Source organism: Sinohyriopsis cumingii, chromosome 8 (assembly GCF_028554795.1).
Source record: "Sinohyriopsis cumingii isolate HCF-2022 chromosome 8, ASM2855479v2, whole genome shotgun sequence".
NCBI lineage: Eukaryota > Metazoa > Mollusca > Bivalvia > Unionida > Unionidae > Sinohyriopsis > Sinohyriopsis cumingii.
This window is the reverse complement of record NC_142968.1, coordinates 95,923,841-95,947,640: the sequence shown is the minus strand read 5'-3', so window position 1 is coordinate 95,947,640 and position 23,800 is coordinate 95,923,841. Positions and strand designations below refer to the sequence as shown.

Below are 23,800 nucleotides of genomic sequence, written 5' to 3'. Positions count from 1 at the left end.
TAAGAAACAATAAAGAAACCCATAATCTACTATTCACACAAACATACCTTAGCTCTTACAAGCACCAACACACAAACACATACCCTCACACTATCTTAAAAAAGAGTTAGTGTTTATATTCACACTACTCTACCTACACATTGGCAAATCGATGGTTATTTCTTTTCTAGAGTATTGGGTAGCCCTGAAAAGGGCTGTTTTTTTGTTTGGAACTTCATGGACACCTGGTTAATGGTGGCACCTTCCAGGCCTGGCGCCGCATACACATCTTATCCCCCAGTTACTTTTTACCCTTTTGGGGGAGAGAGCAGAGGCAGGATATGTCGCTTCAGAATCCCAATTTTCGCTCTCTGGGATTCTGAAATTTCTTCTTCTTCTCTCCTTTTCCTCCTCCTCCTCTTCTTTGTATCTTCTCTCCTCCTCTTTGTATCTTCTTTCCTCTTCTTCTTCTTTATATCTTCTCTCCTCCTCTTCTTTTTTTCTTCTTTCCTCCTCCTCTCTTATCCTTCCCTCCTCCACAATGGCTTCCGCGGCCAGTTCATTTAATATGCGCCTGGCATATTCCAGATGCACATGAAGTTTCAACAGTTTCTTCAGTCTCGTGTTCATTTTTGGTGTTGATCAATCAACAAGGGTAGCTGGACTGCCGAACGAGTTTCAATTTATAGTGAAAGCGCGGACGTGAAGGAAAACATCCCCTAAAAACATAAAATTGATCTTACCTACATCATGACCAAAAAACAACAACGCGCGGACCTAAAAGAAACACTCACTCACTTTTTATGCTACCCATCACTATTTTAAAATTTTTTATAAATCACTTCAATAGACTATCCACATACGCAAAGCAATCCAATCTAACCCCAAATTTACACCTCAAACACCAAAAAAAGACATCATTTTAATCTACTATCCATACCAACTTACTTAACCACTTACAAACACAAACACACAAACACATACCCTCACATTTTTTTAAAAAAGAGTTAGTGTTTATTTTCACACTACTCTACCTACACACATTGGCAAATCGATTGTTATTTCTTTTCTAGAGTATTGGGTAGCCCTGAAAAGGGCTGGGTTTTTTTTGTTTGCTATGGGATTCTTTTTAGTTTCTAAGAATGCGATGTCCTCTGAGGATAGACTTTCTGGCGATAGGTCTGCTTCTTCGGAAAGAGAAGAAGAACTCTTTGGTGTCGATACGACAATCGACAAAGCCTCTGTCAGCTTCAGGTTGCTGCTGCTGCTCTTGTTGTTGTTGCTGCTGTCTCTGAAGTCTGTACTTCTCTGTCCATTCTTCTTTTTCCCTGTTCATTTCTTCTCTGAAGAGCTCTTCTATCAGGTCTTCAGTGATTTTTAACATTCTCACATTCTCTATTTCTTCTGGCTTCGGTATCAGACTGTGTCTGACCCTATGCAAATTCACGTAGGCTTCGTTGAGCTTAGCTAGTTTGGAGCACATCTTCGTAGGAGGATGAGTCGACAATGGATGGTTAGACTGGAAACAACCCGGGTCTTAAAGTCAAAGCGCGGACGTGAAGGAAAACATCCCCCACACGGTTTTTGAGTCGCAACGTTTAGTGAGTGTCATGAGAGGGATAGTAAGAAATGAAAGAGCATCAATCCAACATTCTTATAGCTAAACAAAAGACAAAGGCATTTTTTTCAAAACACAACATTTTTTTATTCAAAAATCACTTAACACTAAACAACAACTCTAACATTTTTAACAATAATCCAACAATATAACATCAAACAATTTTTTCAAAACACAACATTTTTTATTCAAAAATCACTTAACACTAAACAACAACAACTCTAACATTTTTTAACAATAATTCAACACTAAAAGTTTCTCCACTAGGTAAAGAGGGATAACAGTCTTCCCTGGTTTCTAGTAATCTAGGATGACTTCTCTCAAACTGTTGATTTCTATGGTATTATCGAATTCTGCATACAGGATGACGTTCACCGTTTCATTAGGGTCTCGGTCTTTAAACTGAATTTCCACACGAATCTGGCCGGATTTTATAGGGTGGAAATGTCCCTCGTCGCTGCCTTGGTCTGGAGTGAAATCGAAAGCCCACAAAGCGTAGCCTCCTGCATAATCCTCGTACGTAATACCGTGACTGGTATTGGTTCCTAACTGTCCGGTGGCTTCGTACAGGGACAAGTACGATCTCAAGTAATTCTTCTTGGTAAAGTCAGGTTCGAAAGGTCGGGTACACAAGGTCTTGCCATCGCGACTGACTTCGATTTTGGACACGCCAAAGTGTTGAAAGTAGAAAGGATTTTTTTCGGCAGCTCCGTTGAAGGCTGTATTCTCGACGATACCAACGATCAAACGTTTGGGTAACTGTCCTTGGAACAGATGATCTTCGATCATGGATCGCTGTCCCTTGGGAATGGTGAAGGTTTTCACTTCCACGCGTCGTATGGGATACTTGGCAGTCGTTCTGCTCAACGTCTGACTGATGTCGTTTCCCACTTTAGGTAACACTTCCACACGGCGTACGTAGAGTCTGGCTTCTAGGATTTTGGTTTTGTAACCGTCACTATCAGCCATCAAATGGAAAGCGGCACTGCTACGATTCAGTCTCAGGCGGACATCCACCCCGTTCAGCAAATACTTTTCTTGCAACCACATGTCCAAATGCAAACGATCCATCAGTTCTAAACTTGTGTCGACTCCCGTGATTCTCTTTCTTCGTTCTACAAATCCATCATTGTTGTCTTTCTTTTCATCAGTTTCCAAAATTTCAAATTTGGTAGGTTCGTCAGCTTCCCATACCACACAGGCATTGAGATGAGTCTTCTTGGCATCTATTCCGTACGTCAAGAGATTTTCCAGGTAGGCACGATAAGGGTAAGTATCCATGCTGCTACTGACCAGTTTGTTATTCAAGTACAAGTCCACTCCACTGAACAAGGAATGTATGAAATTGTTGACGGGAGCTACTGCTTCATCGTCTATAGCACCTCCAGTCTTATCTAGAATTTTGACTTTCAGGTACAAGTAACTGCTATTCAGATCGATGTAATCTTCGGGCTGTCCTTTGATTTCAAACTCGATGGGAGCGGAATCGGTCAGTGTGGAGACGGGGTGAAATTACACCCACTGGGATTCTTGCATCGTCATCATCGTGGGGGGCATGGCAAACAGGTCCAGTTCCGTCTTGGAACAAGCGCAAGATTCTCGGTGCATCATTTTTTTGTCTCTTTTCTCAATAATCGAAAACGTCTAAGTCTCGAACGGTTCTTCTTTTCTTGGCCTTTCTCGCTTGAAGTCTGGTGAAAGGGTGTTTTCTTCGTCGTCTCTTTCTGCCTTGTCCTTGCAGAATGCCTGACTCGGTAGCGTGCACGGCATTTATAGGTGTTTCTTGTTGGTCTAAAATGTCTTTGCCCGTTTGCAGCAAGACATTTTTGCCTGCCCTCATGAAGGCTTCTTTAGGGTTTTGTTTGTCGATGATGACATTTTGGAGAAATTCTTTGCCTTGCGTCAGTGCCGCATCTTTCAAGGCGTGCAATCCGCGTGTCACCATCGGTTTCAACACCGGGGCCACCGAACGAAAGGCCGATTTTAACATATCTCCTAAGCCGTGTCCTCGCTGTCGAGCAACCCCTCGGTACACTGGATACATGACTTAAGAGTCGTGAGAGAACCGTTTTCGAAAATGGAGTTTCACCGTGACTTTTCCTTTGGTGAATGGAATATTTTGTCCCAAATCTCCCTTTATAGCAATGTTGACCGTGTCCAAATACGACTTGCTGACCGGCAAATAGTGAGGATGGACAAATTCGCGGTGGACGTGGTAAGTGTTTCCACCTTCCTCGTCAGCGTTCGTGGCAGAATCTACTTTGAAAGGAATGACACGCAGTAACGGTACGGAGGTGTGTCCCACCACGTTGTACTCCACCACATCGGAATACACGAACATCAAATTCAGTCCTTGGTTCAGTTCTACCGGGGCACGAAATAACTTGCTAAAAGACTCGTTGTCGTAAACGATGGGTAATTCGTTTTTCTTGATCATGGTCTTTCTCATGTCCATGTCTCCGCCCAACATGTCAAACAATTCAGGACAAAATAAAATGGACAGGATTTTACTTCGTTCAAATTTCATCAAGAAGCGACGAGCTGGTTTGTGGTACTCCAGGGTGACATTTTTGTTGACATGCTCCAAAGCTTTCAGAAACACGACATTAAACCTGGAGGTTATGGTGCTGACCAAATGTTGACCACTAAAATAATAGCCTGGGGAAATGAACAAGTGATAGGTGGTGTACTTTTGTGTACGGGTTTTCTTGTCATATTTGACATTGCTATCCATCCACTGTTGCATTTGCTCGTCATGAACTTCCACATCAAAAAAAATTTTGATTGGGAAGGACATTGAGGACTTGGGTCGGGTGAATCATTTCTACTAAAGCCACTTCCCAATGGGCTTCGTGATCTAACTGGATGGCCTGAGGTAATTTGGCCGTGTAACAGCACAACGTGTTGTTGGGAAACACCTCCATGGAACTGTCACTGGGTAAAGTTAAGTAAAATTGGTTTTGGTGACTCATAATTCCAGAGTTCTGTGGCTGTCCGAGGGGATATTACTGGACGTCAGAGGCGTGTCTCCGTCTAAAATGGGGTTCTGGTTGTGATTGAAGTGGTGACTGGCACTGGCACTGGACACAAGGTTCCCGGGGTTCCCGTTCGAGGTGAATTTCAGGGAGGGATTAGGAAGCAGGTAACCGATGCAACTGCTCAATAAAATGGTCCACAATTGTTTGTCTCCTTGTTGCAAACTCAAATTGGCGATGGCTGCCCCGATGACACAATACACCACGAAGATTTGGCAGAAAAAGACGATTTGCGTTTTAGGCACACGTTCTCCACACCACACCCACAAGGGTTGTTTTTGTAAATCTTGCACAGAAGAACTAGGTGAAGGAGGAGTGGTCGACGTAGCTGCGTCTGCTGTGTGAAAGGGCATGATGGTCACTTCTTTTTATAGTCGATGACTTGCGAAGCGTCGATCCAAGAATCAAAACTGGGTGGATATCCTTTCCAACGTACTTTGACTTCTTTGACACGTCGTTTGCCCACTTTACGGGTTCTGCGTTCGAGAAAGCTTTCGATGTCGTACACGTCGTCTTCTTTTTTGGTGACACGTTGTAACTCGGGCAAATAAAACGTTCCTTTGAGCACTTCTCCGTTCATGTCTTCCAATTTATAGACGGCAGGATGACGGCCATGCACTCGTCCAGTGACGCGAAACAATTCGGTAGTCCAGTTAGGTAAGTAACCTTTGTCAAAAGTGCGTTTGGTTTTGCCAATGCGCACCCAATCTCCTACGGCCAACTCTCCACTTTTCTTGGGGACAGCCCTCGTCGGGGACGTACCAAACAGACGCTCAAACACCAACACTTCGTTGTCGGGAGTCACTTCTTGCGGGGTACGTCCGATGCTTCGATGGTAAGATTGGTTGTACGCTTGCACCAGGTGCGGTAAGATGTCGATGTACTTCAGAGTGTGGTGATGCGTAAAATATTTCCACATGCGTTCTTTCAAAGTGCGTTGAAAACGTTCCACGATGCTGGCTTTGGTTTCGGGATTCTCGGTGGTAAAAAAATGAATGTCACGTTTCTTTAATTCTTTTGGAACGCTTGGTTCAGAAATTCGGTGCCTTTGTCCGTTTGCCATCGGAGAGGGTGACGACCGCTTTGTTTCAACACCCGTTGCAGGGCTCGCACTAACTCGCTGCTCGATTTGGAAGTCAAGGGTACGACCCAAGCAAATTTGGAAAAGACGTCGATGACACAAAACAAATATTTGTAGCCACGATTGTAGCTGGCCAAATGAGAGACATCGGCTAAATCGGCTTGCCTTTGATAATCGATGCCTTCCACTCGGGTGCGACTTCTGGCAAACTTGCGTCGAATGGGTTTGTGTAAAGTGTAGGTAGCTTGTTCTTGTAACCATCGTTGCACTTGAGGTAAACGGAGACTTTTCAGTCGCGTTTTGGCAGCACGATACAATTTTTGAACTCCTGCGTAACCTGCAGGATGGGAGGGATCGTAGTAAATGCTGGCTAAGACTTTTTCCATTTTTTTGTGTTGGTTGGTGTGTTAATAAGGCACCCACTCTTGGAGGATGCTACTCTTTTTCTCTTGGGGTATTTTCTTGGATTGCAATGCTTTGCGTGTGCGACCGGCAATAGGTGTTGAAGAGGAGGAGGATGTCTGAGCGGGGGATATCGGTTCTTGTTTCACTTCTGTCTTCACTTCTGTCTTCACTTTCTTTTTCTCTTGTGATGAAGAAGGGGTGGCCATCATCTTTTTAATCCATCCAATTCTGGAGGTAGGTGGTGTTGTTAACTTGCGTACTTTTTCTGGTGGAGTTTGAAACCCTTCTTCTTCTTCTTCTTTTCCTTTTTCTGTCTTGGTCACTGGTACTGGTACTGGTACTGGTGATGGTGCTGGACTTTTCATCAAGGTCTTAAAATCTTTCAGAGTGGGTAGAGCTGTTTCGTCTAAAGCTTTCTGGTGAAAGAGTTGCAGTCGTTGCAAGAGTTGACCGTACTTTTGCGATTTTTCTGTTTCGGACAAATCTTGGCGATCCATCAAGGACTGCAATTCGTGTTGTAACTGGGACATCTCGCTCAAATGGGGATTGGGAGGTAAATGCGGGGTGCGTTGTTCTTGCCACCGATGGTATTCCATCCATCGTTTGTAAGGCACTAAAGCTAGTTTTCGTCCTTCCATGGGGTTGTCAGGGGTCGATTCTGAGATCTTGGGACTTCCAAGGGCCTTTTTATCTTGCCGCCCACCAGTCCTCCCAAAATGGTTCTCAAGACTCCTTTCAGTATGGGGCCTAACAAGAGAGGCAAAATACCTCCACGTTGGACCAACATCTTCTCTTTATGACGAATGGGAATTTTCTTTTGAACCATTTGGCGAAGAACGTGACGACGTTTGCCTAAGCATTGTTTCTGGTGTTTGGACAAAGGGATCGTGCCTTTCAAAACGTTCAAACAACATTCGCACACGGTATCGATGACCTCTTCGGAGGCTGTTTGAATGAGTTTTTTTCGTAGGGGTGGAGAAGCTTTGGACAGGACAGATAACATGTCCCCATGTTTGGCTAAACGTGGTGGCAGTCCTTTCCTTTTCTTTCCTTGGGGTTTTCTGGAGGGTGACATCTTTGAGTCTTCAGGAGCACCAAAAAAACACTGATACCCTACTCGGTCACAGGCCTTTTTTATACTGGAACGCGTCGCCACTGATTGTCTTTACGTCGTATCAGTTTGAGGACAGGCATGACACGTCGTGCAGGGGTACGCAACGGACTAAATCGAGCCAGTTCTTGCTTGGACAAATCCAGTAAACTTTGTAACATGCCCGATCTTTCATGGACTTTGATTTTGGGAGAAGGTACTTTGTGAGCAGCAGCCACTGCCACTAAATTGGAGGGTCCTGCCACTGGGGAAGTTCTTTTTGGGGTCATCAACGGAGAAGTTCTTGGTGTGATCAACGTCTCCAAGTACTCTTCAGTTCCTGGTGTCATCAACGGAGAAGTGGACAAACGTGACGATGCCGGAGACGCAGTCACTGCCGTGGCAGATCGTGGTTTGCGAGTGTAAGGTTGCGTCCTGGCCGAAGTGCCTCTCTTGCGACTAGTTTTCTTCTGTGGACTTTTCTTTTTCTGGGGACTTTTTCTCTGTTCCTTTTTCTGGGGGCTTCTTTTCTTTTTCCGGGGTGGTGGTGTCTGGTCAGAGGAGGGTCCTGCCACTGGAGAAGTTCTCCTTGGGGACCTGGTCTTTTTCTTTCTCTGGGCTTCGTTGGACTTTTGTCTTGGGGATAACTTTGGGGGCATTAGGATCCCATCTTAAGAGAGAGCGAATGATGACCCCTCCTAGAGTACCGCTCCCTCCAGGTTTCAAAATGATTTGTTTTTTGGTTTGAGTGTCGATGCGGGGATCGGCCAGTTGGACCAAAGCGACTTTGTTTCGATCGAAAAAGCGTTTGGTTTGATGAGGAATCTGAATGATTCCTTGGAGTAGTTGACGTACCGTCACCGTGAACCATCGTAAGACTTCTTTGAGACTAGCTTCTAAGACACGAGCTCGTGTTTGTGGATTTTTTTCTCGACTGATGCCATACAAGGCACGAATCAATTTGACGGGAAGATGTGACTGAAGGGACGTCATGTTCACACTGTGTGTGAGACAGACGAAAAGGGTCTGAGGTTTTTATAGATTTTTTTATGGGGAGTGAAATGAAGTCGAGGACGGAGACGTGTACAGGACAGGCCCTCCGTCTTGGCACCAGTGGTGAAACAAGTGGGTACGAAATCGCAAATCCTCGGGAGTCGTAGGTTTCAAATGGACGAGTAAATAGGCGTGTGGCGTTTGAGTGGCATCGTCGTACGCCTGAGTCAACCAAGGCGTTCCTAACTGTTTGGCTAAGACTTGCACTTGCGATTTATCTCGAGGGCTTTTAAACAAGACCACGTAATGCGCATTGAGACTGATGGTGCGATGGGCTTTACTTTGTTGAAACAAATTTTGGGTGATGTAAACGACACTGGCATTACGGTGATGCCCTTTGCGCGTAAACCACAGTTTAATTTCTTCTTCGTCTTCTCCTAACATGTCGTCGAAAATGACCAAATGGGCTTGACGGGAGTCAGAGACGATGCCGTCGTCTTCTTTAGGAATGCCTTCCACAAACACGATGGAATCTCCTTGACTTTCTCGCAAGAGGCTGTACGCCGATTGCCACTCTTTGTAACACCACACGATCCGTTGAGGTGGTCGATCGATCAAATGATGTTTATGTTCGATCAAACGTTTGACGAATTCGGTTTTGCCTGAACCGCTAGGTCCAGCAATGAGCATGTTAAAGGGATGGCGAAGATACAAAGCCTCCCAACTGGCACGATCTAAGTGTTCGTCGATGACTTTGACAGTAGAGGAAGAGGGAGCAGAGACAGCAGAGGTAGCCATGGTGTGAGAAATGTCACTTGTGACACGAAAACAAACAAGACAAGAGTTTATATACTTTTTCAGAACACGTTTATTGAATGTTTCAAACATGAATACGAAAGACAAAAATACATAAAAGCCAAAGGCTTAAGTACAAGAATAAAAGGCACATGATAACCATGAACGTGGAATAAACACAAGTGTCTGTACAACATGTTTTGGGTAAAGTTCTAACCAGTTCTATAGTAGGGGGTAAGGTCACACAAGTGTCCTCCCGATAGGGTTTTTCAGGCCTGTCCACGACAGTCCCGTCCTGGGTGACGGGTTCTTCTGGCACCGTCACTAACACGGGTTGAAAAGTAACTTTTTTCCTTGAATAACTCTCGTGCATACTGGGCCACCTCTTGAATGAACAATGAACTATCGATCTTGCCTAGGGTTCCTTTTTATATACAGACCAATACCGACGTGACCGTACGGTAAGGTGAAGTGATTGGGAAGTCGCACTCGCTTCTGGTATACAATTTGATAGACTTTTTCCAAGGGTCGACTGACGATGTGGTGAGTGGGTAAACGTACAATCTTGTTCGGTTGATAGGTGGTCACTTTAAAGTTTCCATCCTCTCCCGATTGCAAGGCTTCTTTCAATACCCCAAAGTTGACCACTTGACTGGTACGATGATTCAGAGTCAGTCCTTTCACATTGCACGTCGTGTGCACTTCTCCTTGTTTGTCCCGGTATTCGTAGCCGTAATTTTTGGGACCACCACTGACGAAACTTAGAATCTTGTCGTCGGGATGCTCGTCTGTCCAGGCTCCTACACGGTCTCCTTCGATGTCAGGGTGCTGTTCAATCGGGTGATGGATGTAAATGCAACTGTCCGTGTCAAAGTACAGGACGCGTTCTTCTAACAGTTCTAAAGCTTCGTACAATTTTAAGCGAGCATGAGCTGTCACGTAAGCCGCAATGATGACATTTCCAAAAGGGTCGTCTTGTACAAAGTCCAGATCTTCTACGTAATTTACCAAGATCAAATCCTCTCGAACGACGTCCACGTGTTTCATGTATTTGGTTTTGTCGTGAATCATCTGGAAGTAGCGGGAAGGTTCTGTCAAATACTCCGTCTTGGGTAAACACGGGCGTTGTGCCATTTTACCCCACAAGCAATTTAACATCACTTTGGCAAACGATCGCCTGCCTTCGTTTTTTTCGATGTGGTCTAGAGAGATGCCTTCTTGTGCGTAGTATTTCTCTTTGAATTGTATTTGGTCTTCGGGAGTGTGACACCAGGAAGGATAGCCGCTGGCTTCTTGTTTCAGTTTCAAAAAGGCATCCACGTAGTCGGCGAAAATGCCTTTCTGAGTAGGGTCACCCTTGTGGTACTGTTGTGTCTTGGGAAAGTGGCAAATTTCGTACACTTCTAACAGTTGGTATCCCATGTCCAGAGCTTTGAACAATTCCACGCTGACCCAGGTTCCCGTCAAGGCACGTTCTTCCTGGCTGTGATGGCAAGGTTGGTCCTGGTTGCACGTTTCGGCACAAGTACGGCACAAGGGAAACATCAGTTTGCCTTGACAATGGTGAGGTAAGACGGGATGGTATAGGTTCGTGGGAGGCAAAACTTTACACTTGATCAAGCCTTCGTATTGTCGAATGTTTTTCAGGTCGATGTGTTCCGTCAACAATTGCGGGTGCCCTACAGGAAAGCGACAATATTTGCACACGTAGGGATACAGCGAACACACGTCCAAGTATTTGATTTCTTCTCCTTTCTCTTCGTCGGCTTGGTACAGCAAACAGGTGGCATTGGTCCTTCCTCCGTACAAACTATCCCTCGGGTTCAGCGGGTCCATGAACTGGTAACTTTCCACGAGGCGTTTAAACTCGGGATCGGTTTTCAAACGGTGATCGTACTCGTGTTCCCACATTTCCACCACTTGGTATCCTTGCTGTTCTAACTTTAGGCGTCGCTGACAAGTGTCCTGGTACAAGTCTTCCATGGTTCGTTGCAAAAACTGATTTTTAGTGTCACGGTCAGGGTAACAGACGGGACATCCGTGAAATAAGCAACCGTTAAACTCGTACACGATCTTGGGGTTTTCTAAGTCCCAGCCATCGACCGAATACGTTCCGATGGTCTTTTCGCCTCCTCCGTTGCGGGCATGCTGAATCCACTTGTCTTCCTTGTCGCACAAGTAATGTAACCAACGTAGGGCTTTGACCGAGTATTGACGTTTGACATAGTGGGTCGTTTGAGGACTGATGACAGCCACGGTGTTTTCAGGCATGAATCGTTGGCGGTACACTAAGGAACACGCTTTGGCAATGGTGCAAGCTTCTTTCAAAGGATCGACCCCTCCGTGTTCCATGAACAGTTCTCGAAATTTTCCACAGCAACGTCGTAAAATGTCCACGTCGGAACGACAATACTTTAACATTTCTTCCTGAAAGTCGAAGGGGTCAGAGGCATGAGCCTGGTACCAAGCGTAGAAAGCTTCTCGTTGTTCGGTACGCATGTTGTCGGGGTCGTAATAGTGAGCCTCAGGCAAATGGGGTAGAACGGCGTGTTGATTGGCTTCCGTATTGAAAAAGTGTGGAAAGTACCCTTTAGCCATTTCTGTCATTCCAAACGTTTTAGGCATTCGACTCAAAGGCATGGCCAAGTAACTCATCGAATCTTTAAACTGCACTTGTCCCACTTGCATGAAAATGATTTTGGCTCCGTTCAAAATCACTTTAGGACGTTCGGTGCCATGTTCCGTATAGTACCTCAAAAGAAACTGTCCATCGTATCCGGAGAAATTGTCAGCCATCACCGTGGCATGACGATGACAATCTCAGTAACGTTCGATGTCCTCTTGGTTCCACGTCTTGTCGATGGGGTCTAAGACCCATCGGGTAAAATCGGCTAACGTGTTTGGTCCCCGAAAGATTTTTTCACGCCCTCCGGGAATCTTGCTGCAGTGAGGGCAATGACTGAAGATAGGTTCTTGAATGCACTTCTCGCACGCTCGATGAGCCACGCAGAAATTAGGGATGTGAATGCCAGTCTCTTGCATGCATTCGAAATCGAAAAAGATGAAATTGCCTTTCTTCTTGTGACCGTCCTCTTTCTCTGGTGGGGGTTGGTATTTTTGCACGTAACATTCGTGTTCCAAGTCCACGATGTGGTGACAAATGTGACATTTTTTCTTTCCTCGACATACGTGTGCCTTGGCATTGTTGGTAAGTATGCCTTGTCCACACGTAGGGCACAATCTCAGGAGTTGCCAAGCACATTTCTTCTGTGAACCTTGTGTTTTCAAATGTTGCTGGTAACAGGCAGGGCTGACAAACGTGCGCAGACAAGTTGAACAAGGCACTGGTTCTTCGCTCAGACAGAGTGGAGAGGCCAAACATCCTGGGCATTTCAATCCACAATGCTTGTATTGCTCTCGATTGTTATAAAAATAATCACATTTCTCACAATAATAACTGTATCCCAGGAATCCGGTGATACTGGTAATGGTATCGAAATGGTCATCGTGATAATAAAGGTGAATGTATTTTCCGTCCTTAAAATCCTGGCCTCGAAACAACAGAGACCCGCGCATTTCTTGAGGGTACACTTTCAAGGTGTAGCGTGGAGCTAGGGCATCTTGCAATTTTTGCATCTCAGGAATGCCACAGGGTGTGTCTTTGGACAGGCCAGCTTGTTGCAACAGGAGTTCTGCTTCGTTTCGTTGTTTGGCTCGATCGGATCGTTGAATAGTGTTCCAGGTTCTTTTCCATTCTGTCGTGTCGTTCTTGTTGGCATAGGTTCGTCCCACCACGATGGCACGGGCTAAACACATCTGGTCATGAGGATTGTGAATTTGGACAAGACTACGCTTAATGCTGCGAAGCTCGTTCACCAATAACATCTTTTTGCGTCCTGTCCCTTGAGGAAGAGAGACGTGAGCCATTTTCAGTGTGGCTTTACCATCGGTGATGTCAAACTGGTCATTAGATTGTTGTACGTGTTGAATATTGTCCATGACTTTGGAAAGGGTTAGTTCTGCAGGTCTGCTAAACTCGATCCAAACAGGGGATTTCAAACCGTCGTGATCTATGGATAGTGTCAAGCGATCGTCTTCTTTGGGTTGACATTGTCGCTTGAGTGCGGTGAGCAAAGAATCCCACATCTCGGTGATAAACCCTTCTGCTTTCTCCAATGGTACGTCGGCCTTGAAATCTTTAAACTTCACCGTGTAGGTGTAAGCCGTGGTTCTAAATTTTCTAGAGGAGCGCTTTTCCGTCTCTCGAATGGAATAGTACTTTTCAGGGTTGACTAAGGGTGGTGAACTTGGTTTAGAGGGTTCGGATTCTGGTTCACTCATGTCCTATTCAAAATCACTGGCATGAATTTGTGCCAAGATTTCAGCCCTGGAACGAGGCGATAGATCACGTTTCTGCCTCTTACTTTCTTCTTCTTTTTCTTTCTTCTCGAATGAATGGGATCGTTTCATCTTGAGTGCAAAACGTCAAATGACTCAAGTTTAAACACCATAGACTAATTTATAGTCTTGGCAAACCAGCGTATATAAAAAGGGTGTGTCTTGTCCTTTCACTATTCATTTCACTCTCAAACCGAGGAGAACGATGGAAGAGACTACCCAGATGGAACGTTTCGTCAGAGCTTTGCGAGGGGTCATTAGAAAATTCTCTTCAGACCAGCCGACGGACTACTCTCCTTCCTTTCGAGATAAGAGTCAGGATACTTGCTATATCTGTCAGAAGAAAGGGCATTGGTCTTCAGAGTGTCCAGACCGTCAAAAAAGAAAAAAAAAACAGGGGCTAAAAAAGACAAAAGTCAAGATACCTGTTATTATTGTAAAGAAAAAGGACATTGGTCTCCAGATTGCCCAAAAAAGAAACAAGAGGAGTCAGAAGAAAAGAAGGATTCTTCAGAAGAAGAGAGGGATTCTTCGGAAGAAGAGAGGGATTCTTCGAAAGAAGAGAGGGATTCTTCAGAGGAAGAAAGAAGACAATTCTATTTAAAAGAAGCAAAGAAACAGGAGAAGAAAAGAAGAAGGGAAGAAAATGAGGAAAAAACGGTGAAGAAATTCAAAAAACAGAGAGACTAAACAAGGAGGAAGAAGAAGTCAATGAACTTTTAATTAAAGTGTTGTGTTGTGAATTGGATTGTAAAAAATGGATAAAAGAATACATGAATGATATAAGGTAAGTGTCTTTGAGTTTTGATTTTAAAATAAGAAGCTACACTCACGCACTCATACACAGACACGTACTATAAGGGTAAAATGGGTGGGGGTTATTTTTGAGTTATTGGCAAATTGAAATTGTATTTCTTTTCGAGAAATGTGGGTGGCCCTGAAAAGGGCCTTTTTATTTTGGTGTAGGGGTGAGTTTAACCAATCAACTTTAACTGCCTTAAGCCTTTGCCACGGCCAAGGCCTACTTCTGATGATTGGGTTGAAATCACTAATGGTGGTACGACAGGCTTAGTCACAGGGTTGGCGTGTTTAGCTCGGGAAAGTCGTATTCTCTTCGGTCGTGATAAAGAAGTCTGATACATTTGTTTCAGACTTCTTAACTCCGCTAAAATGTCCAACAGTACCGTAGCCGTTTGATTTTCACCCTCTTGTTTCTTTGCTGCTACTTCTTCTTGCTGTTGTTGCTGTTGTTTTTTTCTTACCTCTTCTTGTTGCTGTTGCTGTTGCTGTAGGAGAAAAGCTTGTTCCGCTTCCTTTTGTCGTTGCATAAATTTCTCCAATTCTTCTTTCTGTCTCTGTCTAAAATTCTCCACTTGCGGTAATGAAGAAGGTAACGAAGGTACCGGAACAAATTCTTGCGAGGTAAGAAAATCCACAAAATCCCAATGTACCTCTTCTGAAAGTAAGTCCGGGTTCCCTTGGGCAGTCTCCCCTGCTGGTGCACCCCAATGGATCGTTTTCTGAGTTTCCGTCATGTTGAATCACTGTCGCATAGATTGACTGCACACAAGCGCTAACGAATCTATATAGACCACGTGACGTCACAGACTGCTCTCTTCGGATTGGATGCGAGCTGACTGAATTTTGTAACGCGTGTTCGGATTGGTGAATGAATTCAATCCGTTTCAATCCTTCCTGTACCTATAAATAAGCGCAGTTCACTGCATTGATTCACTTGTTCTCGTCGCTTCAAGATGTGGACCGATGTGCAATCTTCTACGCTTGTGTCTTCCATGATGTTCCGGACGGACATGCTCATGTATGTCCGATCCAAGTGGACCGTTGTCCACAGGACAAACACCAGCCTGTGGATACGTAGGATCTACGTTGAAAGACAAGGATGCCTGAAAAGAGTGCTGATTTACGGACCAACAGTGAGACGTAGCCTAAGGACAAGAAGAAGACCAATGCGGTACCATTTATGTTAATGAATGAATGATCCCTAAACAACCCCCAAACTCTATTCCCATGTTAAATTCCCCTTGTACGTATATCGGCCCACAATTTTTTCCCATGTTAATTCCCCTTGTACGTATATTAACCCACGATTTTTCGCCATGTTAAATTTCCATTGTACGTATATTCACCCAGGGGTCTCCGTAATGCTAATTTCCATTGTACGTATAGTGCCCCACTTAACTACTTTGGATACAATTCCAGTTGTTGATAACAGGCTTGATATTGTGTGATTTTATTATTTGGTCTCCTTTTGGAATCAACGTGGAAGGATTCGCCGTGATTAAATAATAATCAATGAACATGTCGAGAACGCCGAGTCATACCAAAGACTTATAAAAATGGTGCTAACCACTGCCACGCTGTGCGCTCAACCTTAAGAGGTTAGTGTTAGGACTGGTCGGTCTGATGTCAGGATGATGTGACTGGTTGGGACATCATGCTACATATCTGCTGCTTGATACCCAAGTACTAAACATCACTATAAACTACCAAAATGAGGACATTGTAGCGATATGACTGAATTTTTTAAAAGCTACATTAAAAATCAAAATCACACAAACACACACACACACACACACACAAACACACGCACACACAAACAAACTCAGTTCTTTCTCTTTTGCACTTGGGACAGAACGTGAAAAAGTTCATGGAGGTTTCGATCCAACCGCATGAACAAAAAGGAGTGTCAGCAAGTTGAACACGGTAAAAATCAGCTTTATATTGAAATTACATTGTGTCGTAATCTAGTATAGATAATATCCAGTGTTCGATTAATAATACTAGGCATTTTGCTCGATACAAATTTTGGACATATACGCTTTTTCAAAGCACTGTAAGATATACTACAGTGATTATCCTGTTCGATATTGCGTCACAAAGACACTGTTAAAGGCATAAAAGATGATTTGGTAAAATTTAACCCGAAACTGCAAATGACCATTTTGTGTGAACCTCGAAGGTTCTAATTTGTTTGTTCGGAGACAGGAGTAATTCAAAGATATAGTCTAAAGTTTAAATCATTTTAATGTTGCAGAGTGTTAGTAATTTTTTTCTTTTTCTTCTGGACTGCAGACTTTCCCACCATTTCAAAATAGAGAGATTGCCTGCTAGTATAATTTGGAAGTCTAGTAACTATTCTTGCCGCTTAAAACTGTAGTTTTTCCAAATTTTCTGAATCGATCAATGAGCATCAGTCCCAGACTACTCTGGCATATTTCAAGATAGGCCAGATATAAGTTATATACAGTTTTGATAAAATTTGTCTACTTAGTTTATGTTTTTGTTTTCTAGATTAGATATTTGACATGATGCTGTTTTAAACTAATATCATTGTGACAAGTCCATTTGGTATTTGATAAACGTAATAATCATAGATGGCGATGAGAATCTTCATATTTAAGTTCAGTATTATCAAAAACAAGTTCAGGATTGTTTGTTCCATTTTTGTTCGTGAAAAACACAGCCACTGTCTTTTTTGAATTAAAACTTTAAGAGCCATTTCTTCGACCAGTTATACAATTTTATTAGGTCATGATTCATGACAAGCTCTATTTCAGCCCAATAGGGGGATAAATAATGCAGAGATGAGTCATTAACAAAAAGACGAGCGAGAGAGCTCGTATCATCGACAGTATCGTTTACACAGATTAAAAGCACACCATCATTTATAATCATTTCCCGTGAATACATATCATGCAAAACCATCGCTTGTTTTCTACTACTTAAATAACTTTCAAACCATTTGATCAGATTACATGAAACTCCGTATTACTTCAATTTAAATAATAGCACTCTGTGCCAGACCCGATCGAAAGCATTTGATAGATCACAAAATACAAGAATTTTGGAATTGTTCTAATAAACTGCAAATACTAAGATACATTTCAATAAGTTTAAAAACAGTGGAGTGACTAGGAAGGAATCCTGATTAATACTAATAAAAAAGACGTATTATATGAAAGTAATTATATATGTGTTTAAAAATGTATCTTTCAAAGATTTTTGCGACACGGCTAAGTAGGGAGATTGTTTCACTAGAGCATAAAATTGGGAATTCCTCCGCTATACTTTCTAAGTAATCACGTTTTGTCAAATTCTCCTAATATTTATTTGAAGTAAAGAAATTTCATTAACCTCGAAAGTTCCCGGGTTTGTTTCAAAGTCCCCACAAAGAGTTAATAAGAGTGAAATCATTAAAATGAATGTAATATTCTAGATAAATTGCCAATGCAATAATTGCATTTGATTGCTTATAAAACATGCTTTCAGATGTATTTATGATGTTGACTTTCATGGATTTTCCGCAAAACATCGAACGATTGTTGAATACCCCGATGGAGATTCTACACTGTAATATGGAGTTATCCATTATTATTGGGGATTTTGTGATGTGGTAACTGTTCACCATGACGGTATTCTATGTGTCTTGATCGTACAACTTCAAAGCTACGCTGGCCTGGCTTTTTTGTTTCGTTTCGTGCCAATTCAAACTCAAGTTTTCAAATATAACATTTTGAAACTCAGTGTCAGAGACTAATAATTTCGTCAAGACTGCATCGCATATGGAGTGTGTAATATGAAACAGCTATATAAATCCAATTACTTTGACATAGGCGTGCAACGATATACTAGTAATATACATGTATGTTGCGGTTGGCTGTTTTGGCAAAACATACTTCAGGACGGTTTTCTGTATCCTAAATTATGACGCGTAGCTAATCGTACTGTATTCCTTTTATAATTAGCAAAATAACACTCGTCTTCACAAACTGATGAATGAAATATTTGCCAACCTTTTGCAAAACACCTCTAGCAGACAGTGAAGCTAGCAAAATGTTATTCTAAAACGTACCATCGGTAGCATACGTAGCAATTTGTTAGTGAGTGCATTCAATTCCTTTTAGAGCTCATCCAGACCCACACACAATGAACCTACGACATAATATTCATTGCAGTTAGAAGGCAGACAAACTCTAACCTATTACATTTCCAGACAGATAGATTAGTCCTGGGAAACCGTTGAACCAATCTTTAGGCATTACATTTTTTCCGGTATATTTCAACATAGCGTCATATTGATAAATTTCTACTGACTCCAATTTTCCATTCCCATGTCAAATTAACAGCTGGATACTATAAGCGTTTTAACCTGTTGAACATCGACGCTCGATTGCCGTCTTATACTACTCATGGTATCGTAAATAGAGTAAACGAACAGATTTATTACGAAAATGTTATCAGATAAAAAAAACACTAATGTTTACCAATAATGAAAGAATGAAAGATGTAAGCAAAAATATACGACGTATAGAAAGAAAGACTAACTATTTAAAGATACATTTTGTCACGGAATTGTATAAATCCTTTTATTTATACCACAGTTTTACTATTTGAGTAAAACACATCATTCTTTCGTTGTGTTGTTGTTGTTGTGGGGTTTAACGCCATTTTACAGCACACGATAGGCTATGTATGGCGGCCAGTATTAATGGTGGAGGAAGAACCCGGAAAACCCCGGGAAGAACCACCGACCCACAAGAAGCTAGTGGCAAGCTTTCTCACATATCTACATTAGCCGAATACTAGACTCGAACCCACGCAGACAGACGTGAGATGGCGCTTTAGACCCCTCGACCACTCCAGGCCCTGTCTTTCGTTGTGAAATCACTGTGAATCATTCAACCCTTGTCCTTGTACGATGTAAGGTCATTTATTTGTATTTTCATTAATTAGTTCGCGCGGATTATGTTAATTTATACAATATTTGGATATTATGTACACATGCATTAATCATAATTATTTTCTCATTCAAGTCATTTATCATTAAGCATTGTATTTGTGTCACCATTAGAAGGGTTCTATTGTAAATACGAAATCCACCCGGTTATCTTGTTACACATTTGTACATAATTATCATCCTGCCGTAAGTATGACCAAGTCTTTAAATGTATACAGTTTCTTGAGAATGTATTAGGTTTAATATTCATGTGATGAGTATAATTTAGTGTTATATTCTTATATGGTCATATTGCTTTACACACTCGCAGTGTTACTGCAGTGAAAACAAATCACTCTTGAAAGGCTTACTGCACAACGTACTGAATTACGGTGGCGCTTTACAGTTTGGTATTTTGCATGGGGTTAGAATTTTAAAGAACAAGAATATCCCCTGGTTTCCTCACTGTTTATAATGGCATGTAAAAAAATACCTTGGATATGTTAAGTATAGTTCAAAGAGCCTTTATTTTTTCTTTTTTTTGGTGTATGATCGATAGTTTTAATACAAGTTATAGATTATACAGCTGGGCTTAACATCAGATAATGCCCGCTCAACTTGATCATTTTCACTTCCTGGACTTCAGAGGTAACTTGTAAAAACAAGAGCCGATAACGTTTTATTTCTCTCACATTTTATACATTTGGTAATTCATTCATTGCACTTTCAGACGCTGTATTGTCTAGTCCGGCAAAATTCATTTTCCATGTTTTAATAACTGCCAGCGATAGTGTACGTTGACTAATTCAGTCCGAATTTTTGAGTACAAGGGAGCAGTAGTTTTACATGGCTGTGTGCTTAGATCATGTACAACTTCTCCAAGCACAATATCCAATGAAACATTCAGCCACAACACATCCAAGTAACATATAGGTATACTAACATTTTCTCCATTGTGTATGTTGCAAATGTAAACCAGTTCACCATACATCTGCTACTATTTCCGAAGTTCATAATATCTATAGAGTGCCCCCTAAATACAGAATTAGTCTTTCAAGAGCAACCTATTTGCGTGAAGGAGCGCCGTATCATGTATTGTCATTGCCATAAGCACAACATGGTAATACAGAAATCATGTAAAAATAAACATGTCTTATCATTGTTAATCTATATCCAGATTCACATAATATGCAAAAATTTGCAGTAAGTTTATGCTTTGCTGACACATAACGCATTGTTGTTGGGGTATCGTTTTCGAAGCAGATATGGTTTCCCCCCTCACAAAATCAACAGCCTGACCTCAGTGGGGGAAAAGCCATGCGAGCCACACAAAAAAGCAAAGTAAATTATATTATATATCCAATAATCGTAAAAACAATGTCACTGATCATTATTTTTTTCAACGTTTTACCACTCTTTTCTGTCAGTTTGGGATGGAAAGAAACGAGAGAGCTGGTGTTATTTAACATTATTAAAAACCAGATGATCTTGAGTTACTGTCGTGGTCCACTTGTGGGAGATTACGATTAAGGATCATTAATGTTTAGAAGATGGCTATTATCATGTTCAATAGTTTCCGACACGGGTCTCTCTCTCTCTCTCTCTCTCTCTCTCTCTCTCCTATCTTCTTCTTGGAACATGGTGTGTTTAATTGTTCAGTACTGTTTGGAATAAGCGGTATAGATGATCATCACCATCTAAATGGGCATGGCACATTAAAAGAAAAGCTTGCAATTCGCTAATGAAAGAAAAAGCAGTAAAATGGTGACTTCCTTTCGTAAAATGTTTTATGTCTGTTTGAATTATACGTGTATTTCTATCAAGTGACATGCGATGATGACGACCATCATCCAGACTTTATGCTGTAGTAGCTGTCTGAGCACATGTAGGGATTTTTTAGCATTATTCTCATTCTTACTCATAATTGAGTAATTAGATTGTATCAAACTTTTGCGCTAACTGAACCTCTTCTAATGGGATTTTGATTACAACGCCTCTTGGATATTATGTATATAACAGAAAGAAAAAGTGGAAGAAAACACGTCAAGCCAATGTCGAGAAATTCTCGGCTAGATAAAGTTAGTCGAGCACAACACATGACGAAAGACTTTATATTACGTTTACATCTGAGCTAATACGTCTCCTATTTATACAGTTTTTACACCGACCCATCCCTAAATTTGGAGTATCAACCATTTGCATTTAGCTCTCCATTTTAAGGATTTCATAGATTTAAGTCATCACTTCATTGATTTGGGGAAGTTGGTGTACTCAGCCCGACTAATTAGCCAATTGCTAGGAAAAAGCATCACAAATTGCAGTTATGATGAAATTCTAGGGTGGATGGTTTATTTTATAGTGAGTTGAGGTAAGAGGTATTGAGATAATCTATGCTAAAGGTGGGGTTTTCATATCTGGTACCGAAAAAGCGCCACTTATTTCGCTGATTCCTCTCAAAGACATTCGTTAGGACATCCTTCGTGGGTAGACTCTAATATATATATATATATATGTGTGTGTGTGTGTGTGTGTGTGTGTGTGTGTGTGTGTCTGTGTTATGTGTGTGTCTTTGCTATGTGTGTGTCTGTGTGTCTGTGTGTGTGTCGCAGACTTGGTTGCAGAGTCGTATACTGTGTCGCTGACTGTGTCGCAGAGTCACCGAATGGGTCCGAGTGAGTCGTAGAATCGTCGACTGTGTTGCTGACTGTGTTGCAGAGTCGCCGACTGGGTCGCACATTTGGTCGCAGAGTCGCCGACTGTGTCGATGACTATGTTGCAGAGTCACCGACAGGTTTGTCAGCATGATCGCAGAGTCACCGACTGGGTCTAAATGCTTGGTCGCAGAGTCGCCGAATGGGTCCCAGAGTCAACCATTGTGTCGCTAACTTGGTCGCAGAATCGCCGACTGGGACCCGAATGAGTCGCAGATTTGTCGACTGTGTCGCTGACTTGGTCGCAGTCGCCGGCAGTGTAATTGACTGTGTTCTCGTCAAGGTCGTGGTTGAGCATCGTTACTAGATCAAGATCGACACACAGAGAGACGAACAGTGCGAAATGATGAGACAAAAGATATTATCAGTTAAAATGTGCATTGTCGCAAGATTTCCGCGATTCTTGGACGAGCCTGGTAGCGCCTGTATCCTGGTGCAAGAAAGTCCTTGTCAATACACTTTTTAAATTCACTAGCATCGCCTTTCTCTGTTCGGCGATTTACGACCAAATGTGCTTGCTCCGGTGGGTGTTTGTACTGCTTCACTTGAAAGGGGACGTCTTTACATAATACCGCAGCATAACACACGTCCATTGCAGCAACAGTTGTTACGCATATATATCCTGGCCGAATCACGTGACCCAAACTAAAACGCTAGAAGGCACTACAAAGCCCGCCAATATTTAAACATAAACGCTAATGAAACTAAAATTAACTTATATGAAACGAAAATTACTTCGGGCATCGCCTCTATGACCTCAATATAGAATGTTAAAGAAGAGTAAATGTCAGAACTCTTTAAGAGGGTACGTAATATCCAAATTTTACACGTAAGATATAATATTCTTACGGCATGTGTGATCTTAACGTCTTTATCTAGCCGAGAAAATCTCGAAATCGGCTCTATGAATTTTCTTTCAACTTTTCCTCCTGTTGTAAGCGATACCGGGTTATTTATCGCCGAAGAAGCGTTGAAATTAAATCGTTTTAGAAGAGGTTCAAATAGTAAAAATATTGAAACAATCGATCGACATTGTGCATGTTTGCAAGCCTAGTAAGCATAGGAAACCCCTAATTTCGCTGATTCTTGTCGACATAATTCGTCAGGACGTTCTTCGTCGGTCGCCTCCATTCAACAGAAATAACATTTTAAGGAAGTGTTCATTTCAACGAGGGAACGTAATGTCCCAACTGTATACGTAATATATAATCTTCTTCCGGAAGCAATGTATCTAAACCCGTTATGCAGCCAAACGTTTCTCGGAATCGGATCGACTAATTTTTTTAAACATTTTCATACTGTTGGAACACACACAAATCTAGATACCGCCGACGAAGCGTTGAAAACAAAATCATCTAAGTAGTGGTCAAATTAAAAATGATTGATCCACTAGATCCTCACTGTGCTTTTATCATACCCAGTACCCATAGGGTACCCCTTATTTCCCTGATTTTTACAGACGAAATTCGTCAGAACGGTCTTCGCGGGTCGACCCTATCTCCGGGAGATAAAATGTCAAAAAAGGATCCAAGTCAAAGCTCTTTCAAGAGGATACGTAATGTCTCAACTGTATATGTAAGATATTCATTACAGCATGCAGTGTACCCAAACCCCTTGAACTAGCCCAAAATTTCTCTAAATCGGCTCGACGAAATTAATTAACAATTTTCCTAATGTTGGAACATATACAAATCTAGATACCGCCGAAAAGGCGATGAATCAAGATCCTCTAAATATGTGCCATATTAGAATAAATATTGATGCAATCGATCCTAATTGTACGAGTTTTTCATACCCAGTAACCATAGGGTGTCCCTTCGCGGGTCGATTCTATCCCCTGACATAAATTCTCAAAGATAAGTACATGTCAAAACTCTTTTAAGACGGTACGTAATAGCTATGGTATAATCTCCGTACAACCTGTTCTGTACTGAAACCCCTCTATATAGCAGCGAGTT

General features: G+C 42.1%; 1 protein-coding gene across 4 annotated transcripts in view; it reads right to left on the bottom strand.

Moving 5' to 3' along the window:
* LOC149794183 (heat shock 70 kDa protein 12A-like) overlaps nt 1–23,800 on the bottom strand; it is a 49,341-nt gene that overhangs the window by 18,973 nt on the left and 6,568 nt on the right. Inside the window, exon 1 of one of the 4 annotated variants that reach the window (XM_089968286.1) lies at nt 15,598–15,974. The exons of the other annotated variants lie outside the window; for them this stretch is intronic. The gene's annotated coding sequence lies outside the window, so the exon portion shown is untranslated. Of the gene's footprint in view, nt 1–15,597; nt 15,975–23,800 lie in introns of those variants that run through there. 4 annotated transcript variants of the gene reach the window in all.